The sequence below is a fragment of the Planococcus citri genome, chromosome 1 (genome assembly GCF_950023065.1).
Source record: "Planococcus citri chromosome 1, ihPlaCitr1.1, whole genome shotgun sequence".
Classification (NCBI taxonomy): Eukaryota; Metazoa; Arthropoda; class Insecta; order Hemiptera; family Pseudococcidae; genus Planococcus; species Planococcus citri.
In genome coordinates, this window is record NC_088677.1 from 73,587,793 (window position 1) to 73,610,007 (window position 22,215).

At 34.4% G+C, this 22,215-nt stretch overlaps 1 protein-coding gene and 1 long non-coding RNA gene across 2 annotated transcripts in view; one reads left to right on the top strand and one right to left on the bottom strand.

The window, feature by feature from the left end:
* The window catches only part of LOC135831570 (uncharacterized), a 108,195-nt gene extending 99,824 nt beyond the window's left edge, over positions 1–8,371 (bottom strand). The window contains exon 1 of the long non-coding RNA XR_010556201.1: positions 7,701–8,371. This is a non-coding gene — a long non-coding RNA (uncharacterized LOC135831570). The remainder of the gene's footprint in view (positions 1–7,700) is intronic.
* LOC135831550 (DNA-directed RNA polymerase II subunit RPB1-like) overlaps positions 1–22,215 on the top strand; it is an 80,250-nt gene that overhangs the window by 4,000 nt on the left and 54,035 nt on the right. The gene's annotated exons all lie outside the window — the stretch shown is intronic.

Genomic DNA, 22,215 nt, shown 5'->3' on the forward strand with positions numbered 1-22,215 from the left:
ATAGTCATTATGTGGGCTACACATAAGTTCGATGATTGATAAAATTAATGCTTTTGAGCACACAAATGGATAGAGAAATATCGTAAAATTTTCATTTCGCAAACAATTCTGTCCACATATAACTCCATACGCAAGTATTGAGATAGGTGCCTCTACCTATACGAAAGATGATCATTGATGATCATTTTACAATAAAAAAAAGTTACGCCACTGGACACTGGAGTACGAGTATGCTCGGATGAATTTGATATAAGTATCACGTCATACGGCGAGTTACATTATTTCAACATTTTTATGTAATTTCACAAGATTGAGTACCTATACCTACGATTTTTCAGGAGATTTGATATCTTTTTTTAAAATGAAAAAAAAAACGAGAGCACAGAAAGGAAATGGTCAAAATTATTCTTGACGCAAAATTCACAATTTTCTTACCACAGTCTCCATGCTGAGCAAAACTGATGGAAATGCAGAAAAATTCGCTGAACAAAGGATCAGAAAAATCGTCAGAATTTTAAGAATGATCATCGAAGTTGGTACTTATACTAAAATAAATAATGGAACAGGACTTTAACAACAATTGAAAACAATCCGTTACCTATTCACTGATTACAAGAAGGTTTTTGCTTCTTGTTGATTGTTTATTTATTTATTTATTTTTGCCAATTTGATTATAGCCAAAAGAAAGAAATTTACGGAGTTTGAGTTTTAACAATTTTCATCGTTTTCTTTATTATTTTTCACACCAAACAATAATTGATTTTCCAAAATTGTTCAAATTCTAAAATCACTCATCTGGCAATGATAAATAGGTGTACTAATCACCAATTGGTCTCCGCAAAATACTGTTCACTGATTGTCTACTGAAAATGTGTCGTGTGAAGAGGAGATCCCAGGGGGGGGGGGTAAAAATGGGAATTTTGGGAGAAATAACTATTACTGAGTAGGGTGTCGTTTTCACATGATTTGATACCGCTGAGCACGAATATGACGTCAGATTTTCTGCTACATTCGTCTAGCACCCTCAAGACCCTTCACCCCCCCCCCACACTACAATTTTTACCATTTTTGAAACAAAGTTAAGTACTTCGATGATGTTATTGTTGTTTTCATATGATTCGAGTCCACTTGAGCACAAATATTACGTCAGCTATTTTGTTTTACATTTACCCAACCCCTACAGAGCCTCAGCTCCCTGCCTGCCATTTCCATTATTTTTAAAATGGAGCTACTTTTGCAATATTGGAGTCGTTTTCATACGAACCGAACCCTCTGAACGCAAATATGACGTCACGATTTCGGTTTACTTTCACCCAGCCCCTTCGGAGCCTTGGCCCCCTCCTCAAATTCCACTATTTTTGAACAAATATGACGTTAGATTTCTTGTTACATTACGTGCAAGTCTTATCTGAACCGCAACCTCGTCCTCAATTTCTATTATTAGTTTTGAAATGGAGCCACTTCTGTTATATTGGAGTCATTTTCATATTAATCCAACTCAATAAATACGAATGGGGCTCTGGTGAGGGGAGGGGTTGGGAACATCGCGCGGGGTATTGTCAAGGAGTACAATGATCTATAAGATAAGATGACACTCTTAATTTGAAAAGGGGGCCTTCAAGAAAACCAAAACTTTTTAAATACATTTCAAAAAATGATTAAGTTTTTCTTTTTTTTCTTCTCTATATATCTCAAAAAAAAATTCATCTCAACCCCTTGAACTTTTACTTACATTGTGATAGTAGACGGACTGGCCACAAATTTTTTGGTACCAACCTTAGGTACGCTTGGAAAGCTTTTAGTTTTCGAGATGTGAATTTTTTGAAAGTTATTCAACAAAAAAAAAAATCAGTTATAAATTTCCCATAAAATTTTGTTATTTTTAGAATAAATTCAACAAAAAAAAATTCACCCATCCTAAACTAAAACCTCTTCAGCCGTAGGGCGGGTACCAAAACACATGTGGCCACCTTTTCTACTCCTACACTGAATAAAGTCAAGTAGTCAATACCAACTTTTATTAAAAGACGAAGAAAAAATGAACAATTTTATATTATTTTTTCAATTTTTTTCGAAAGTTTTATCTCTCTGTAGAACACCCAGCCCCTTTTCAAACGAAGGGTACCACTCTTCTGGATCATTGTACCTTAGATAATTAACCGCACGATGCCTAAACCCCCCTCCCCGCCCTCACACGACTGTTTTAAATTTTTCGGATTATTCAAGTAACCTTTAAGAGAAGGGGTATTGATAAAATTTCAAGTGGCTGTATCTTGTGACCCTGCAGACTGATTGATATGCAACCATTATAACATGAATTGACTCACAATTGAAAAAGTCAACTATAACTAACCTGCATCCATCCATACCTACCGACCTTTCCCCATTTCTGGCTGATTGGAAGAGAGTTTTTGCAATTTTTTTTTTTAAATCTTCACACATTTAGCATCAACTTGAATATCCATCTTTCAATTTGATAGAAAAATGGTCCAACTTTTTGTAAAATATTATTAAATTCAAAACTGTTTTGTTTAGTTTTAGAAATAGGTGCACTTCCACTTTAAACGTTCAACTTTATCAAAGCATTCCTTTGTGTTTTATCATCTTATACCTAATTACACGTATTTTATTCGCTACCACGCCCACAATGCCTATTCTTTTGTGAATACATCCATGGTACCACATATGTAGGTACTTTAAGCTCTTGCCCAAAATTTAAACCTCCACATCTCAGCTACTGCTCTATAATAATTCGACCGAAATTTAAAAATCCATCAATAGTAGTTGAAATTTTCGCCAACGCCTTCGGTAGTCGCGAAAAATTCGCCAACGCCGAGATATCCGCAGCATCCATTCCGTCGATCAAGTCTACGAATCGTCTTAATAGACAAAATAGCAATACCTACTCAACTAGAGTAAGTGTATACTCTGAAATAATAAATCGTGAATTTTTGAGAGCATTGAGCTCTCAAAGGTAGGAAGAAGGTATAGATTATCTGAATCCAACGCTTCCGTTCAATTTTAATTTTGATTACACCACACACAACACGTAAATACAACTGTCGTGCTTCGGGCGATCCACTTATATGGCGAATTCAGCTCGTGGTACGTACGCTTATTAGCGAAGATTTTTATCATCATTGTGGTACATGTAAGGCTCCGGTGTCTTCGTGCGCGGCGCAAAACTGTACAATACAAACACGTGCGCCTTTCTGAATAACACAACAGGTGTCAGGTGGATGTAAAAATTTATGAAGATGTGGATATGGGAGTACAACAACACAGTTTTACTAGATCTACTAGTGCTAACTGCAAAATAATGTATACGAGTAAGTAAATTTTTCATGTTCTGGCTTTTGACGAACAAAAAAAGACATAAAAATTGAGAAAAAATTCTCATCTGGCGATCGATTAAGGTTTTTTTTGCATAGTTGCGGCCCAACTGGAAGAAAGGGCTCCAGAAACCAAATTAAGACGGGAATTTTCACTGCTCAAAAATTCAGTTTGCTTTGTGTAGATATGGCTATAGAATATAATAAGTGTAATTTTCGAGTGAATAGCACTAAAATGATCCAAGGAATCATCATCAAGTCGATGGCCCAAAAAGTTCATATATCCATAGCATAAAAGTGTCCGTTCCAGGTCCATTGAACCAAAGTTTGAGTAAACTGCTCAGGACGCAGACGAATTTCAAAGTCACCCCCTACCCAATTCGAATACAGATGAACGGCTACAGAATTATTCAAAAGTGGCTATGTGACCCATAAAAATGGGTTAAAATTTCATGAGAAATTCAAATATTTCAACGAGAATGTTTTTAAGTACATACTTTTGAACAACTTTAAACCCAGAATTAGGTCATAATTTTTCAAAATTTATAAATTCAAACGAGTTAAAACCGTTGAAAATTTCAAAATTGTTGATGTTCAAATAATAAACCATAAAAATAGAGAAGTCGGAGTGGAGTAAGTTACACATTTGAACGAACCAAGACGTCAAATTATGTCATGACTTCAACGAATGAACTTTTTCTACTACATTAATCTTACATTATGTGAAACTACAAATGTATATGCGAGTAAGTAAATTTTTTATAATCTGGCTTTTGACCAAAAAAAAAAAAAAAGACATAAAAATTGAGAAAAAAATTCTCTGGTGAATGGTGATCGATAGTAAGTCTCTCCAGCAAGGTTTTTTTTTGCATAGTTTGCAGTCCAACTTGAAGAAAGGGCTCCAGAAATCAAATTATGACTGGAGTGTTTGCTGCTCAAAAATTCAGTTGGCTTTCTGTAGTTTGGCCATAAAATGTACAAGTGTGATTTTTGGGCAAATAGCATTAAAATGATCAAAGAAGCAACATTAAATCAAGGGCCCAAACTGCTACAGAATTATTTAAAAATGACCATGCAACCCCTCAAAATGGGTTGAAATTTCTCGAGAGATTCGAATATTTCAACGAGGATGTTTTGGAGCACTTTTGAGCAACTTTGCACCCAAAATTAGGTCATAGTTTTTAGACATTCGTCAATTTAAATGAGTTAAAAACCGTTCAAAAATTCAAAATTGCTACAAAAACGTTATTTTGTCTTTCTGGTGCACGTAAGGCTCCGCCTGGGGGGGGGTCTCCGTGCGCGGCGCAAAACTCTACAAAACAAACATATGCGTCTTTCTGAATAACACAACAGGTGTCGTGTCAGGTGGATGTAAATTTATGAAGATGTGGATATACGTGTAGTATATCTTGTCATTTCGACAAAATTCAAATTTAGGTAGTGTACTTTATCGGACAAACTGCAAATGTGTATGCGAGTAAGTAAATTTTTTATGGACTGGCTTTCGACGAAAAAAGACATAAAAAGAGAGAGAAAAATTCTCTGGTGATTTTATAGTTAATCTCTGTAGTATAAGGTTTTTTTTTTGCATAGCTTGCCCTCCAACTGGAAGAAAGGGCTCCACAAATCAAATTATGACTGAAGTTTTCACTGGTTAAAAATTCAATTGCTTTCAGTATATTGATCACAGAATGTGTGTACAAGGGTGATTTTCAGGTAAATATATATATGATTAAAAATGATCAAGGAAGCATCAAGTCGAAGTCCCAAAAAATTCATATCCATAGCATAAAGGTGTCCGTTCCAACTTCTAACTAAGTCCATTGAACCCAAGTTCGTGTAAACCGCTCAGGACGCAGACGGATTTCAAGTGTTACAGAATAAAGCGACCATGGGATCCATTACAATGGGTTAAAATTTCGCGAAAAATTCGAATATTTCAATGAGGGTGTTTTGGAGCACTTTAGAACAACTTTGAGCCCAAAATTTGGCCATAGTTTTCATGAATTTATCAATCAAAATGAGTTAACACTTCGAAAAATTCAAAATTGCCATAAAAATGTTAATTTAGGGATTCAAAAAGTAAGAATTTCGACCCCAAAGTTGGGTCAGATTGTCGAGATTTTTGAAAAAGTATCATGCGAACTAACAAAATGGGTCACAATCCCGCGAAAAAATCAAAGCACTCATCAAAATTTACTATTGAGCATTTTTGGCGAAAATCGAGCTTGGAAGGTCGATTTTTCAGATGATCGTGAACATACAAAAAATCCACTCGATTTCGATTTCAAAATTCTTCAAAGTGCTTAAAAATAGTTGAGGTAAATTTTTTTCATTTTTTTTTCCAGAATTCCAACTCGTTTATAAGTACAGATTGCGTGACACGACTTTTTCCAAAAATTGCCAAAAACCATCGCGTAGTTTAAAGCTTGAGGTTCTTGAAAAAATGATGAAAAAACACTCCAGCTAAACTACAGGAACCTATCCGAATTGAAAAGGGTGCCATCATATCACGTAACAATTAACATGAAAAATTTGCATCAAAACAACAAATTTTTGATTTCCTGCCGAAATTTAAACCTTTTTACACAGGTCGCATGACACTGCTTTCAAAATTCCAGAAACCATGACCCAATTTTGGAATAAAAATTCTTCAAAAATGCTCAAAAAAAAATTACTTCGAAATATTTGAATTTCTGGTGAAATTTTAACGTATTTTGATAGGTCGTATGACACTTAAATCTCAGAAATCATGACCCAATTTTGAGCTAAAAAATTTTCAAAAATACTCGAAACACATTTTCGTCGACATATTTGAATTTCTCGTGATATTTCAACCCATTTTGATATATCGCAAGGTTACTTTTGAAAAATTCAAAAACAGATCATTTTGACGGGGAATTGGGGAGGGGGCGATTTTAAAATTAGACTGTATTCTACTGTGAAAGCAGTTTGTGCGAACCTCAGGTTAATGGGCGTGGAAAGGGTATGAATTTTTCTTGCCTTCTCGACTTGAAGATGCCTGATCATTTATAGCGGTCATCTGTGTAACCATTTAAAAGCTAAATTTGCCCAAAAAACTGGTCAGCTGAAGTTGATTTACATATACATATTATGTTCAGAGAGAAGGAACCCAGAACAAAAATGGTAAACAAATGATGGGCTCGAGCTATTTTCAAAGCTAGGTGTAAACCTTCTCCTGCACGCTTTACACAGTAGGAATATACCGAGGACGAGGAGGCCAAGGAAAAGGTAAACCAAACAACAGGTAAGTAAACCAAACAAATTTAGAAAGCGGAGTGGAGTAAGTTACACACTTGAACGAACCAAAACGTCATATTATTACATAAGTGTGTCATGACTTCAAAGAATATTGAACTTTTTCTACAGAATTTGTACAGGTTATTTTTTCAAAAAACCACTTCTTTGAAATAACTTTAACCACCCTATTACTCTCTCAATCGAGTAATTCCTAATTATCCCGAAACTGAACGGTTCAATTGATGACTAGATAGGTAGGTGCTTGAAGCAAGAATAAAGGACGCTCCTGAGGCACAAAATCTAGAATCATTTGGCGCCAACAATGCCAACATTTTTTTAAAAGTTGACAAATTTTAAGCTCTGACTGCGTCGAACTTTAGTAGAACCTTCGGCGTTTCATTTGATATGTAAAATCGACCATTCCGAATTCGACAACGACAAAAAAAAATTCAAAACGAGCTAAAGTCGTTCCCCATATGTCTCGAATTATTTCACCGATGAGCTCGTGTGTCTCAAAATACATCGGTCTTCGGTCATGTTACACAAGATCCATACAAATGGAAATAAATATACGTATTCACACGTATTTTAAACGCTCAACTACCAAAGCCGACATGATGATCGTTCATCGTGACCTAACGATGAGCTACCGAGCGAGGGAGCCCTGTAGTCCACGCGTTATACGAATAAATTGAAAATTATTTGTCATTAAAACGTACAAAATACTCCATTAGTCAACCAGGCATCAGATGAGTACGTTCATCAGAGTCGTTGCAATATGTACCTGCAAGTTCAAACAATCTACCACGATGCATGAAAAAAAAAATGAGTTAAATTGACGAGTCACGACTGTGTGCTGGAGTGAAACTCATCTATATGATTCAAGATGAGAAACACGAGTAGATTTACATTTTACATAAATCGTACATACATTTCATACAGCACATTGTAAACCTAAACTGAGGGCATTTCATTAACACCTGCTCGAAAATATGTAGACGCAGGCGCAATTCTGGAAAAAAAATTCACAAAAATCTAGGTACCTATACCTAAGTACCTACCTATTGAAAAAGGAAACATGCGAGAAATATAATGGCAACAACTCACCAAAAATCGTTGTTTTACTCACAAGAGCTTTCTTGCATTGCAATAATCCATGGGCAAATCCGCGAAGATCACCAAAACTTCAACATCAACGAAGCCTCGATTTTAAAAAAAAGAAAAAAAAACACAAAAAACACGAGAGTTTTTGATCGAAAAATATCCGGCATAATCGAACTTGCACGATGCACACCAGCGCTAGATACACACCGGACCAAAATAATGCAAAAAACTCACCAAAAATCGTCGTAAAACTCACGATAGCTTGCTTGCAATAATCCCCGGCGAATACGCGAGAATCGCCGAAACTTCAACGTCCAACGAAGCCCCGAATTTGAGAAAAAAAGAACACGAAAAACACGAGATCTTTCAATCGAAAAATATCCGGCATAATCGAACTTGCAAACTAGCACTAGACTAGATACACCGGACGAAGCGAAGGCCACGATTACGATAATCAAAATGCAACTATTAATACTTCCTAATGCATTCGGTATCGCAAATTTCCAACAATCCCTCTTCCAAGCAACATCTTATCAACGCTTTGGCCACCCTTCCCCTTCCTAAAGTCTTGTACACCTTTTATAATAAAACGAGATAAGACCAATTTTATACTACGTATTTAGGAAACGATGCAAGACAAGCAGAAAACTGCTGGCATCGAACAAACATGCCTTAGTCTTTTACCTACCTAAAGATTATAGGTATTGCAATAGCGACCACCGCTTTTTCCTTGGGAACATTTTTACAAAAATGATAATGTACTTACCCAAATGTCATCAAGTCATGTGGCTCGAAATAATTCAAATGCATGCTCAACATAAAAGAGTTCATTCCACACCACTAAAGCGGCTGGGGCGGGGTTATGAGGCACAGTAAAATTTCAAAATCGCTAACCTCCTCCTCCTCCCCCCCCCCATTTTGAGTAAAAATTAACTATCGCAAAATTCTTCTGCAGTGACCCTGTGACATATCAAAATAGGTTAAAATTTCGCGAAAAATATGAATATTTTGAAGAAAACGTTTTTCGAAAAATTTTAAGTTGAAGATTAGGTCATGGTTATTGAGATTTTTCAAAATGTCATTTAAGACTCATCATAATGAGTTGAAATTTCACGAAAAATTGAAAAATGTCGACGAAAATGTTTCTCGAGAACATCAAACGAATTTTAAACCCCGGAACATGATTTTTGAGATTTTTGAAAAATATCCTGCGACTAATCAAAGCAAATATCTCATTGAAAACGTTGTTAAAGCATTTTTGAAGGATTTCAAGCCCAAAATTAGATCATAATTTTTGGTAAAAAAGGTACCAATGTGACCTATTACAATGGGTTTTGACGAAGATGTTTTTTTGAACATTTTTAAAGAATTTTGAACCCGAATTAATAGGGTCATGATTTTTTAGATTTTTGTGAATTAAGTGTCATGTGATCGAACAAAATGAGTTCGAATTTGGTGAGAAATTCAAAAAAAATTATTTCATTCGAACTTTGGTATAGCATTTTATGAAGAAAATATTTTGGACCCGAGCTTGAACCAATTTTATTACCTACGTGCATTTACGATAATTTCTTGAAATAAAGCAAATTTTATGCCACACATCTCTATTAAAAATGCTCGAAAAAAATTGATAAGATATTTTTGATTGTCTTCCAAAGTTTCAATTCATTTTGATACCTATAGGTCCCATTTACTTATGTATGATACCTTTCAAAAATTCTAAAAATCATGACCAAATTTCGAGCTCAAAAATTCATTTAAAATGCTCAAAAACATTTTCGTTCAAATATTTGAATTTTTTGAGAAAATTACAACCCATTTGGATCAGATGCGAGATACTTTTGATAAAATATCAAGTAATCATGGCCCACGTTTTGACCTGAAATTTTTTTAAAAATCCTCGAAAACGTTTTCATCGGAATATTTTAATTTTTGGCGAAATTTTGACCCATTTTAAAAGGTAGCAAAGGTCATTTTTGAATAATTCTACAGAGTGTCCAGTTTTCCAGACCAAGTTTTTGAATCTTCCAAAATCTTATAATAACTGAGAGGGAGGGGAGGGGGTAGAGTAAAGTGAAAATTTTATAAATGTGGTAACTGGCGAATGCTTTAAATCGATCGACAAACTTTTTCACGGAGAAGGAGGAGGAAACCCAAATAATCTGATCCGAAAAAAGGTGCAAAATTGAAGATTTTTCAAAAATACACTATTTGCACTCAAATGTGGATTTTTGAAGGCGCAGAATTCATTTTTGAAGATCATTTCATCCCAAACTCCAAACTGGGCTCCAAAAGGAGGGGGTGCAAAATTTACAATTTTCAAAAAAATACAATACGACGAGTATAAGTATCTATATCGAAATCTGGGATTTTAAGTGTACAGAATTCATTTTTAATGTAAGTACAAGACGTACATTCAACATCAAAACCCAAAATGAGCTCCAAAGAAAGTGATCGTGCAAAATTGAAAATTTTCAAAAATAAAATATTTGCATCCAAATAAGGGGTTTTGAAGGCCAGAATTCATTTTTGAACACCATTTCATCTCAAAACCCTAACAATGGGCTCCAAAGGGGAATACAAAATTTTACTTATTTTCAAAATGATACATACAATATGAGTATCAAAATTTGGGGTTTTTAATGACGCTTAAATCATTTTTGATGCTCGTTGGACTTCAAAACCCAAAACAAGCTCCAAAGGAAACGTATACGAAATTGAAATTTACCCTATAGATAAATAGGTAAGTAAGTATATTTTTTGGAATTTGGGAGGAACTGAGATTTTACTATGTTCACTTCAGTGCCCATATCAGTTCAACGTGTAATCGTCATACGTTAAATAATACTCCTAAAATAGGATGTAGGCAAAATGAAACAGAAATTTCGGGAAATTTAAGTAGGCATGGATACAAACAGTAAATAGGAAAGCTTCGCTACTGAGTTTGCTTCGCTTTTAATTGTTTAAAATGTTAAAATTTTATTGTAGTATTAAACTTTATATAATGCTGCATATTCCGATAAAATACAGGTTGAATGAATGTATTTGAAAATATTGGATTATAAGGTATTTTACACATGCATTAAAAAATGTGTAGTCTACATAATAAGGGAAGAGAATATAGAGCATCCAACAGATTTTTTTGTAGAAAAATCGAACTTTTTCACAGCCGTTTTACTGGATTTTCAGAAACCTCTCAACTCATCTCCTCTCCCTCCCTAATTTATTCAACATTTCTCCACCAAACTTGTAGGCAGGTACCTACTTAATCAAAAATTTGGATCTCGAGTTCCAGGAATCAAAGTTTTCAATGACAAAAATTCATTCTTCAAAGGTCCATTTTAATATGTACCTCGAACTCTGACATTAGGCCCAAAGAGAAGGTATAAAATTTAAAACTTTCAAAAACTACATCATTTGTATCATAAAGTGGGGTTTTTGAGGGTACAGAATTGATTATTGAATACTCCATATCAGACCTGAAACTCAAACAGGAGCTCAAAAAGGGGTCGATGGGAGGGGGGGGGCAAAAATCACACTTTTCAAAATAATACAATATGAGCATCAAAATGTGGTTTTTCAAGGATACAGAATTCATTTTTAAAAACCATTTAACCTCAAACATCACAAATTATTGGTTCCAAAGAAGAAGTATAAAATCAAACATTTTCAAAAAATACAATATTGCGGTATTCAAAAATATCAGAAAGAAAGATTGAAAAATACGCATATTCTTAAAATAGGAGTCATCTTCATCATCTTCTCCGATGCCATATCGCATTTTCGTGGATTTTTGAATTTCATACATCCCCTTTTCCCACTCGGGCTGGATTATTTTTGGCCTAAGGAGACAATGGTTGATGAAATTGAAACCAGCATACTCAAAAACCTACTTTTATAGATAACTCGATAATTCATATTGCATTTTTAAAAATTTCAGAGTTTGCACCTCCTCCTCTCCTCGCCATTTTAGGGTTATTTTTTTATCTAAGGAGCAACTGGTTGATGAAATTCGAATCAGTGTCCTCAAAAATCTAGGATGATTTAATACTCATATTTCATTTTTAAAAGGGTTCCCTCCATTTTTTTCAAAAACGTACAAAAATAGTCAAAAAAATATTTTTTCCTGAAAATGGACACTGTTTCATCAACGTTGACCTGCTCAAAAATCTGTACGACTCAACACAGAGAGGTAATGAGAGATATAAGATATCATTTCACACCTCTCAAGTCACTGAAATCAGCTTAAAAACCCATTTTTGAATCATCATGAGCCCAGTCAAGAACTCCAATCGTTCTATCCTCATTCAAGACGTGCTCCATATTCGCCCAATGAACTCTAGTAATTGCTCAAGAAATTCATTCCTCTGTCATTAGTATAAAACGAACTGTGAAATACGATGGCAGAAGGGAACAGAACACTGAACAACATAGGTGACTCGTGTGTAGGTAACGACCTAATCCGCGTTTAATTTTAGATATCCCACGTGGTTGTGTAAAGTTCAAGGGATATTATTCGTATTACTTTGCTACCAGATTGGCAACATATATAGGACATTACCTAAGAGACGAGAAAATACACAACATGTGTTCAAATTACACTAACGAAAGAGTAAACCAAACCAACTACGCCTATACACATCGTATACCTCAACAAATAATAAATTGGTGTACGAGATATAGGCTGCTCACGTGTACGTATACTTCATATACAGTATAGATGCAAGAGAAGCAGGTATTTAGGTATCCGATGGCTGATTTAAAAATGAATTAAGGTATACTTACGTCTATAGATAATTTTCGCCAATTATTAGATACTTTGTTGGCTCAACGCACGAGAACGACGAATAAACGATGTCGATGTACGATGTAGGTATAATGAAATAGGTATGAGATTTTTTTTTAAATCGCGGTAGTCGGGTGAGATTTTAAAAGCAGTGGCGATGGCGGCGTTTCAAATGACCGTCGAGTAGGTTTAATTGCAGACGTATAGAATGTACTGGTACTCGGGTCAAGATGTTATGCAATACAGGTTATACGATCTATGCAAAGTGTTTGGAAAGGAGAAGTGTACGGTGTCGGAGTTGAGAGTATTTCAGTAAGTTTATAGGTACATTGGGTATTAGGTACGGTGTGTTCAAACGTTGTTGTGATATTAATTGGAACAGAGACTGTGTGGTAAGGAAATGGCTCGGGTGAAGAGAAAATTAAATTGTCAGTAGGTCAATATGGGCTGAAATTGAGAAAGGTGCGAAATTGGGCGAAGTTTGATTCGAAAAAGTTATAAAGGTAGGAGGGATTGTTTCGAGAAAACGATCTAGACAATCCCCAATAATTTATCGAATCGCTCAGGAAGGTCGCGTTATGAAGAGTTTTCATGCAATGTTATCCACCTGCACTCAGCATTTATCAGCCATACGATAACGACTTGAGAGTACTCGAAATGTTGACTCATTTAAGCACCTACGAAATAGCTCATCATAGAATTCAAAATTCTGGGACATATAGATATCATTTTTAAACTATTGATAGCACATCTTGAGAGCTCTGCTATCATGAGACTGAATATTTTTTGAAAAAGTTTTAAAATTGAAATAGATACACTACAAATAGGTGCGTACCTATCTATAATACATTCGAGCAGGACAGAAGTCAAATAGTCCGAAATTTTTTTAACCCAGCTCAACATCGAAATGCATTTTAGGTATCTGCGTTCATTTCTCACATTTCTGCAGCGTTTGCAATGACGAGTCGCATCTAAATCATTTTTTCAGTCTTTCTCATTAATTCTCCATAACATCAGCGAGGTCACTTTCAGTGATTTTGCCTACAGAATCTATTTCAATTGGTGTATTCTTGGGCTTTAATCGATTCTTATTTTGAATCAAATCGAGATCTACTTACTACAAAAAGTAATCGATTTTGAGCTCATTCCATCAATTTCCCTATTTCACGTTATAGGATCTTTTTTCCATTTCCACTTCCGTTCATTCTCTGCAGAAATAATTGAATTGAATGATCAAATTTTTTCATTGAAAATTGACCAAAATGAATAAGTATCGTGAGACGGTACCTGTTAATCCGCGAAGATATAGTAACAATCCATAGGTACTCGCTGATTGCAGTATGATATCTGCTTATGTCACTTGCTTATCACTTATTAGTTGGTTTTTAACTTTAATTTCTTAATCATAAATTTTTTAAAGTTCAAACACACCCATCAGCTTAATAAACTAAAAAAATTACTGCATCAAAAATCTGCTATAAGTAGGTAGAGATACCCATACCTACCTATTTATTTAGGTGCCTGTTTTAGGTGAATCATACGCACAAGTTTTTTTTGGAGTTTTTCAGCTCACAGTAAGTATACTATCCTGAGGGTTTCCAGACCATTTTTATTATCAACTTCAAACCATAAAATAATTTTTAAAATAAAAAATGCGTCAAAATGACTAATTTTTAGAAATTTTGAAGCTGAAGTATCTTCGTGTCATCATAAGGGTTGGGGATCTGAAACTTCCGGCAAGTTTATCAGAGCACATTAGGTCACCATTTAGACACCCCTTAGCCCTTACATGTCGACCTTTGCAAATGACTGAAGGTTATTACAACTGCAGGCCATTTCATATCAAATCGTCGAGATTTTTGCTCTCGAGAGAACAATTTTTTTGACTCTTTCGAGGTTCTCGTAGTTTGAGTGAACCAGATAATTATGAAGATCTGACGAGCTCATCGTAAGGCATCAATCCAAAGTTACAAAACAGAAAAAAAAGCACATCTAAAAATTTTTTTCACTTCGAAAAAGAGGAAATTTGAAAGAAAAAATTGGTCATTTGTGACTAAAAAAATGTGCAGTGGAATGAAAAAAAGTGTGTAGATAAGTTGAACTAAAAACATAAATCACCAGTAAATACTTTAAAACTTTATTTCATTCCATTGTACCTACATTTTTTTAGTCGCAAATAAGCACTTTTTCCCTCAAATTTCCTCTTTTCGCCGACGTGAAAAAAATTTTTAAACGTGATTTTTCTTCTGTTTTGTAATTTTGGAGTGATGGCTTATGATGAACTCACCAGATCTTCAATTTGTGTTTACTCAAACAATGAGAACCTCGAAAGGATCGAATAAACTTTTCATGTAAGTAGACCTCAACGAAGCACGAAGAATATAGCGCAAAACGCAGTACTCAAAGTGCATTTTCATGGTGGTGGGGGGAGGGGAGGAGTGCTGAAAATCTAAAAAAATAGAGATACCTATATGTACCTAATTTTTAAGAAGGGGAGACCACTTTGAAACTACAATTGGTATCAGTTCAGAACTTTCGCCAAATATAGGTTTTATGAAGCACTTTTTGAAGATTTGGTGAAACCAGTGTTACATTTTTTTCGAACACTATGAATTATCTGAAAAAATTAAATAATGATATTATTTCTCAATCGTGTCCATTGCTCAACAGTTCTGGTGCATTTTTATACGAAGTGATTTCGTTGTATTGGGAATTCATAGGTAGCTTCCTTTTGCAAAACTTTAAGTATCCCAACCCAACTGCAGGGCTGGGCGAAAACTTTTTTGAAAATGAATCGAACCAGGAGATAATACGGGTAAACAACGATCTGAAGAGAAAACTAAGTATTTTTTCTTCGCAGATTGCAACAGGAGTTTTGCTTCTTTAATCGCTTATTAATTCGTCTCAATTCATTTCTCATCATTAGGGTATCCATCACTAAAAATGAAAAAAGAAAAACTGTTCCTCGGCTTTCAGTAAAGTAAACAGATGGTAAAATTGAAAGAAAAAGCCTTCAACACATTTCAATAATTCGCTGCATTTTGGAGAATCCAACGCGTATGTGTAGAACCATTGAGAACACATTTTTTTTTTTGTTGGTTGTAGTTTTAGACTCACTGTACAATCCTGTATCTTGAGGATTGCAAGACTGTTTTTATTATTCGCTTTAAAACTCAATATGATTTTGATAGTGTAAAAAGTAGGTACCTACTTATCATCAAGAGAATGAACAAATTTATCAAAATTTTGAAGCTGCGAATCGTCGTTCCATAAGGGTTGAAGAACTGAAATTTTAGGCACATCAACTTCAGCACATCGAGCCATCATTAAGACCCTGAATTTCAAAAATTTAAGTAACACACGAAAAAAGACCCAATTTGATGAGCAGAATTAACACCTCGTATCAATTCAGCACATTGATTTCAAAAAATTTCACGCGAGGAATTGGAACTGAAAATTAATAAGGTTGTGATGCTTGAAAAAAAAAATTAATTCCGGTCGACCACTCGCTTCAATAATTGAAGATTTTTTTCAAAACAATTAGGTATGTTGATTTCCAAACCCAAATTCATAAATACAGAAGAAAACAAAAGGCCAATAATGTTGATCTTGTAAATTCGCGATAAAAATTTCATAACCAACCTGAAATTTTTTTCAAAAACTTATGGTCAATTTTATAAGTCTGTACACCCATTTTCCACAATAGTCCAGTGATGGGTATTTTAAAACGAACGAACATGCTTATCAGTTCAACGAAAATGGGGTATTTCGAAAATACGATCTGAGGAGGGCGTCTGAAAAATTCCTTCACGGTGGCTGCTCCGTCCTAATCACTAGGGCGGGTCGTTTTTCAATACTTTATGGGGGAGAGGGGGGAATTTGATGATATCTAACAAAAAATCATGGACAAATGCCCTCAACAAAACGTAAGAATAATTTTTAATTTTCAAGAGACCACAAAGTCTGAAATAAAATTGAATCGAAACATTCGAAAACAACTTTGAGTTATATCAAAGGATTGAGTGTGGAGGGGAACATGGACCTAATCATTTGAAATTTTTCCTTCGTCGCCTTGAGGTCATTCATCCACCTTTTTTTTGTTAAGTTCCATCAAATTTCAAAAAAAAAAATCCACATGAGCGGTAATTACACAGTACACACCTTCCATTTAAATGACCATCAAACCGTCGAACGCCAAGTAAATGTACTTACCAAGTTATATGCAATTTGCTAATTGCCAGAGGGTAATTGCTTGACTTTTACTATTATTTTGTACCTATAACTGAATTAATAGATATTTTGTCGCATTCGATGTTGTCAGAGTAGAGTGAGTAGAGAGATGCAAATTTTGAGAAAATTTTGCATTTCTAAGCAGAACCCTTCTGAATAAACCCATTTTTCAAGGAAACCCCCTCTCTCAGTTCACCAAAAATGCTGATCCTCATTGTCTCAAAGTTGAAAAAAAATGAAAAAATTCAAATCAGCAAAAAATGTTTGCTTTAGGTCCTAATTATTCCAAGTAATTCCCTCTTCATGGGAAATTGAAGAGGAGAATTTCTTCTCATTTTTGGTTAGGTAATTAAATTCCCAGCCCTGAATTAAACTAAAGGCTGATTCAGCATATTATTATTAGTTAAATGATGAAGTTTGTAATTTATATTAATTAACTAACCAAAATTTGTATTTTGTTTCAGGTGAGCACAAATTTGACCAACCAGAACGGTCGAAATGAAACGGTTTATTCTTATCTAATCATACCTAGTCAGTAAATCAGTAAGTAACTTTTGTTATGATTTTTGGACGAATTAACGTCAATTTCGAATTCAGGCATCACAACTCTAAAAATTATAAAACACCATCTCGAGACTCTTAAAAAATACCTAAAAATTGGAAATCTCAATCAAAAGTTGGAGAGAAAGATCGGTTGCTGGAATAAAATTCACAAAAATGGAATAATTTCCCTTCATCATGGGTATAGGGAGTCGAGACATCGTTCATTGACTGGATATTGATCCGAGCTTTTAAAGATATCAGTCTTGAAGTGAAGAATCTTAAGAAAAATGAAACTGAACAATGAAAATTTTTACACATCTTCGTATGAAATTTTGGAGGTCGCCAAAAGTGTCATTCCGAACCAAATAAGCAAAAATTTGAACGAAGGGTCATCAAACGATGATACGAGTAAATGAAGCAAGTGGATAGGTAATCTCTTGAGATTTTTTTTAGGTAAGAGGGGCAATTGAAAATTTTAAATACCGGGAGTTCTAAATAACTTGGCGCTTCGAAATTTTTTTTCTTATTTTTCCTGATTTCAGGGGCTATTTAAGTACAGTGACGAAAACAGTGTTGCCACTTTTGATGAAGTAAAAAAGTAGGCTGAAAAACCTGTAATAAATAAATAAAGATACGAAGGCACAGAGATGAAATTTTGAAAAAATCCCCAAAAATAGCCTTTTCTAATGCCAAACGTGAGGTATCGAAAAACTGCGATGTTTTTCGATATTTTCGAGGAAATAATTTCTAAAGAATGCGAATACAAACAGAATTAAGTATCTGAAAAATTTCAAAAAAATCATTTTTCGAAGTATTTCAAGTTTTCGATTTACGGACCTCCATATAGGACATACACAAGTAAAGATCCTGATAATTCACTGATTGCTAGAAAGTCTTTGCTTTTCTCATAATTATTCTTAAGGATTAGTTAATCATTTCCCGCATTCAATGCTGCAATTTTGTAGGATAAGAGTGAGAACAAGAAACAAAATGGAGCGAATTTCTCAACTAAATATTCAAAAAATTCCAAATCTATACCGAAGAAAATTTTCATAAATATTCAAACAGAATTTATAACTAGATCTGATTGGAAAACTCAAAAATAACTAAATGGTTGGACTGATCGAAAATGATCAATCGTTACTTGCGGTTTGTGAAGTTGAAACTAGGAGCAATTTTAAGTTTAAGGAAAGCTCGTTGTATTGACCAAATTCGGCTCATTTTCGACATTTTTAGTAGGTTTGGAATTGAACCTCGTGAACAAGTATGCCAAAAATGTATCGAATCCAGCCCTCATAACACTCTACGGAGTTGTCCGTGGATTGAATTTTCCATCATGAAATTTGAAAAAAAAATTGTTGTAGAACGAGTTCTTTTCGGCCAATTTTGCCGAAACTTGGTATAGAATACCTTCATTAGGCCTGTCCTACCTTACTGAATTTTTTCCAAACATCTTCAAACCATTTTGTCTATCACGATAAAATTCGTTGAAATCCTTTAATAACTTGGATGTAAGACGATTTTTTCTATTTTTTACGAATTTTTGAAGTGGCAGTGAAGACGTTCCGGACCTAATCAAAAACACGAGTTGATAACCTATTTAAGCCATCCAAAAACCTAATAAATCATTTGTCACTCGATTTTTCCAATTTTCAGGAATTTTTGCAATCAATGAGAGTGTTAGAGAGACCAAACCGTAAAACTGAGTTGATATTCGAATTCGGCCCTTTTGAAAACCTAATAAACCACATGTCACTCGATTTTTCCAATTTTTTAGTAATTTTTGGGGTCAACGAGAGTGTTGAAGGGGTCAGATTACCAAAAAAACCAACAAGTTGATATTCATATTTATAGTGCCCTCGAAAACCTACGAAACGTTAGGTCTCTCGATATTTGGAATTTTTTAAAACATTTCGATCTAAATTTTGGGGCTCCGAGCCTCCTCCTCGAGCCCTCCCTCTCTCCATTTGAATTCCACCACGAAAAGCTCACAGATGTGTATGTACGTATACCATGAAAATATACAAATATGCTTCTTAGATTTATTTTCCTTCAAAGTTTTAAATAATACTCAACTCCGAAATTTGACAACATTTTGAAAATTGCGCTTTCAAAAAAGCTCAACTTCGAACTTTTGAAATGTTTGGATTTTGGCAAATATTTTTTGAAGATACTCTTAATCATTTTTAAAACGTCGTAAACAGATTTTACTCCCAAGTTAGAACAATCTCGAGAAATTAGACTCTATAGTTCAGCATTAAGTTAGTAAGCTATTTATAAGTACCTAGCAAAAAATTTCAACTGATGAAAAATTACAAACCTTGCCTCGCCCACCGAGGTGATGAGGCTGTTTTTCCTAATACATATACGAGTAAGAATAAGCCTAGGTATAGGAAAATAATTCGAGCAAAATTGAAAGACCTGAATCCAAAACGTAGATAAATTGACAAAAAAAATTCAAATTGCTATTTTTTTTCAGCAAAAATATCATCAAAAATTCAAAAAAATGTCTTACTTATTTTCAATACTTTTTCATCGCATAAATATTGGCTATCAGCGTATATAAGTATGGACCACCGACAAAAAAGCGAAAATCTTTCTTTTAAAGAGCAAAAATCAGAAACTCTATTGCAATCAACGAAATATAATAGGTATGAATTAAACACATAGTTTGTCTGGGTATACATAGTAACAACATTTTTGGAATGCTATATGATTTAAATAAAGAGGATGTTCGTGTAAATACCTACTAGATTAATCATATTTCTCTCTTGAATTCCTCTAGTCCTATTTCGCCCATGAAAATCTGGAAAAATGCAAGCGCTTAAAATTGCATGCTAGAAACTTTTCAGTTGACGGTTGTATGAAGGATGAAGTCATTCCTTTTGAAATAACCAACCCATATCTTAAGAATTCGACACGAGACGAGAAATTTATTCATTTTTCTTAATCTATTGAGAATAAATTCAACATAACGTATTTTCAATTTTTTCCAATCTTTTAGTGTCCTGCCTTTAATTTTTTGATCAAAAGTATCTCGTAATTTAATTTGAATTTGAGTCTCAAGCAAAAAGGAATGTACCTACTCGCAAAAAGTCAGAAAATGTTGACCAAATTCAGCAGAAACCTTCACTTGGAGTGGAAAGTCACTCAGAAAACATTTTAGCTCCGGAGGTACCCTTGGAGGGGTAAAGTGAGCTCTGAAAGAAACGGTATTTTCGAAAAAAAATCATGTTTCATCAACCTGTTTATTCGTGTTTTGAAAACTTTTCTTCTAGAATATTTCGCGTGTTAATCGTGCCAAAAAATTGAAAGGTAAAATTTCTGAAATTGAGGAAATATTTTGGAAACGGAGTGGTGTCAATTTTTGAATCATTATGACTAATTTCAAAAATTAAAAAAAAAACGAAAACTTGTGCAATTTTTTCGATTTTTTGAAATTTTTAATGATGATTAAAAAATTGGCACCATTGCGTTCCAAAGAATATTTCTCTAGTTTCATGAATTATGTATTTTGATGTTTTGGCTTAATGAATGCAAAATATTGGAGAAGAACTAAATTCTCAATACACGAATTTATTTAAAAATAAACATAGGTAAGCGATTCGCAAATTTTCAAATGCTCAGTAGAATTCTAAAAGTCCCAAAACAGATTGGTTAACGACAGTAGTGAAAAAATCATGATTTTTTCAAAAATTCCCTCTCTTTGAACTTCGCGAAGGCCCATTTTCTCTCCTCCAGGAGCACCTCCGGAGCTAGAATGTTTTCTGAGTAATTTTCAACTCGAAATGAATACGAACATAATAGATGCTAGACTCTAAAGAGCAGAAATTAGGAACTCTTTTGCAATCAACGAGTATCATAAAACGATTTAAATAGTGGGGATGTTCGTTCATATTTCGTTCTCTTGAATTCCTCGATCTACAGTTCTATTTCACCCATGAAAATTTTGAAAAATGCAAGCGCCGGAATTGCATAGAAAATCGTTTGCTTTTCAGTTGTCGAATGAAATTGAATGAAGGATGAAGCCATTCATAAAATAATAATGATGGGTTAAAAAAAAAGAACCACAGAATTCAAGGGGAGTCTCTCGTATCTTGATCCTACTGAAACTTCAATTCTCGTCATCTAAAAAATCTCAATACTTATTCGTCTTATTCCTCGTAGACAATGACAAAACTATATGTGTGTACGAAAACTTATCAAATCAATCGAACCAACCAGAGCCAAAAGCACACACATGTATGCTTAATCGAATACTATTGGATAATAATGTTCTCGTGTATTTGAGTAGTGAGCACTTATGTAGTATGTATGATCGATCGATCGATCATACGAGTACTATGTATCTCTATCTGCAGCTTCATTCTTTATAATACGAGTACGAACCGACGACGACGATGATTGACGTAATATTTTTCATTTTACGTTTTCGATTATTGCATAATGTTCGAACCTAAGCGCTTGTTTTGGCTTCGACGTGATAAGATCGTCGTGAATTTCTTTGGGCTTTCTTCTCTCTTTTATGATTTTCTCTCCCGACGACGTTCGTTTTCTCGTCTGTCGTCGCCGTTCTGTATGTTCGATCCAAACAACGGTTCAAATGACTTGGTAATTTCGTCGAACATATTCTTTCTTTTTTCCTCTCGTGTAAGTAGGTAGTAGGCCTATACGTTTGTACGAGTACATATGTGCCTGAAGATGTGTTATTGTACGAGTATAGTTTGTGCTTTGTATGTGTGTAAGCTCATGAAGAGCGACTTGAGCTCTCATCGAGTCTCAAGAAACAACAACAACAACAACAACAATGACAGTGAAAAAAAGAACAGCATCGGTACAAGTTACGTATACATAAATAGGTACGTGAAACACGTGCCTTTCTGTCGTCGATTGGTGCCTTCGACAGAGTTGTTTGCGCATTGAAACAACTTTTTATTATTTTTTTTTCAACGATCGATC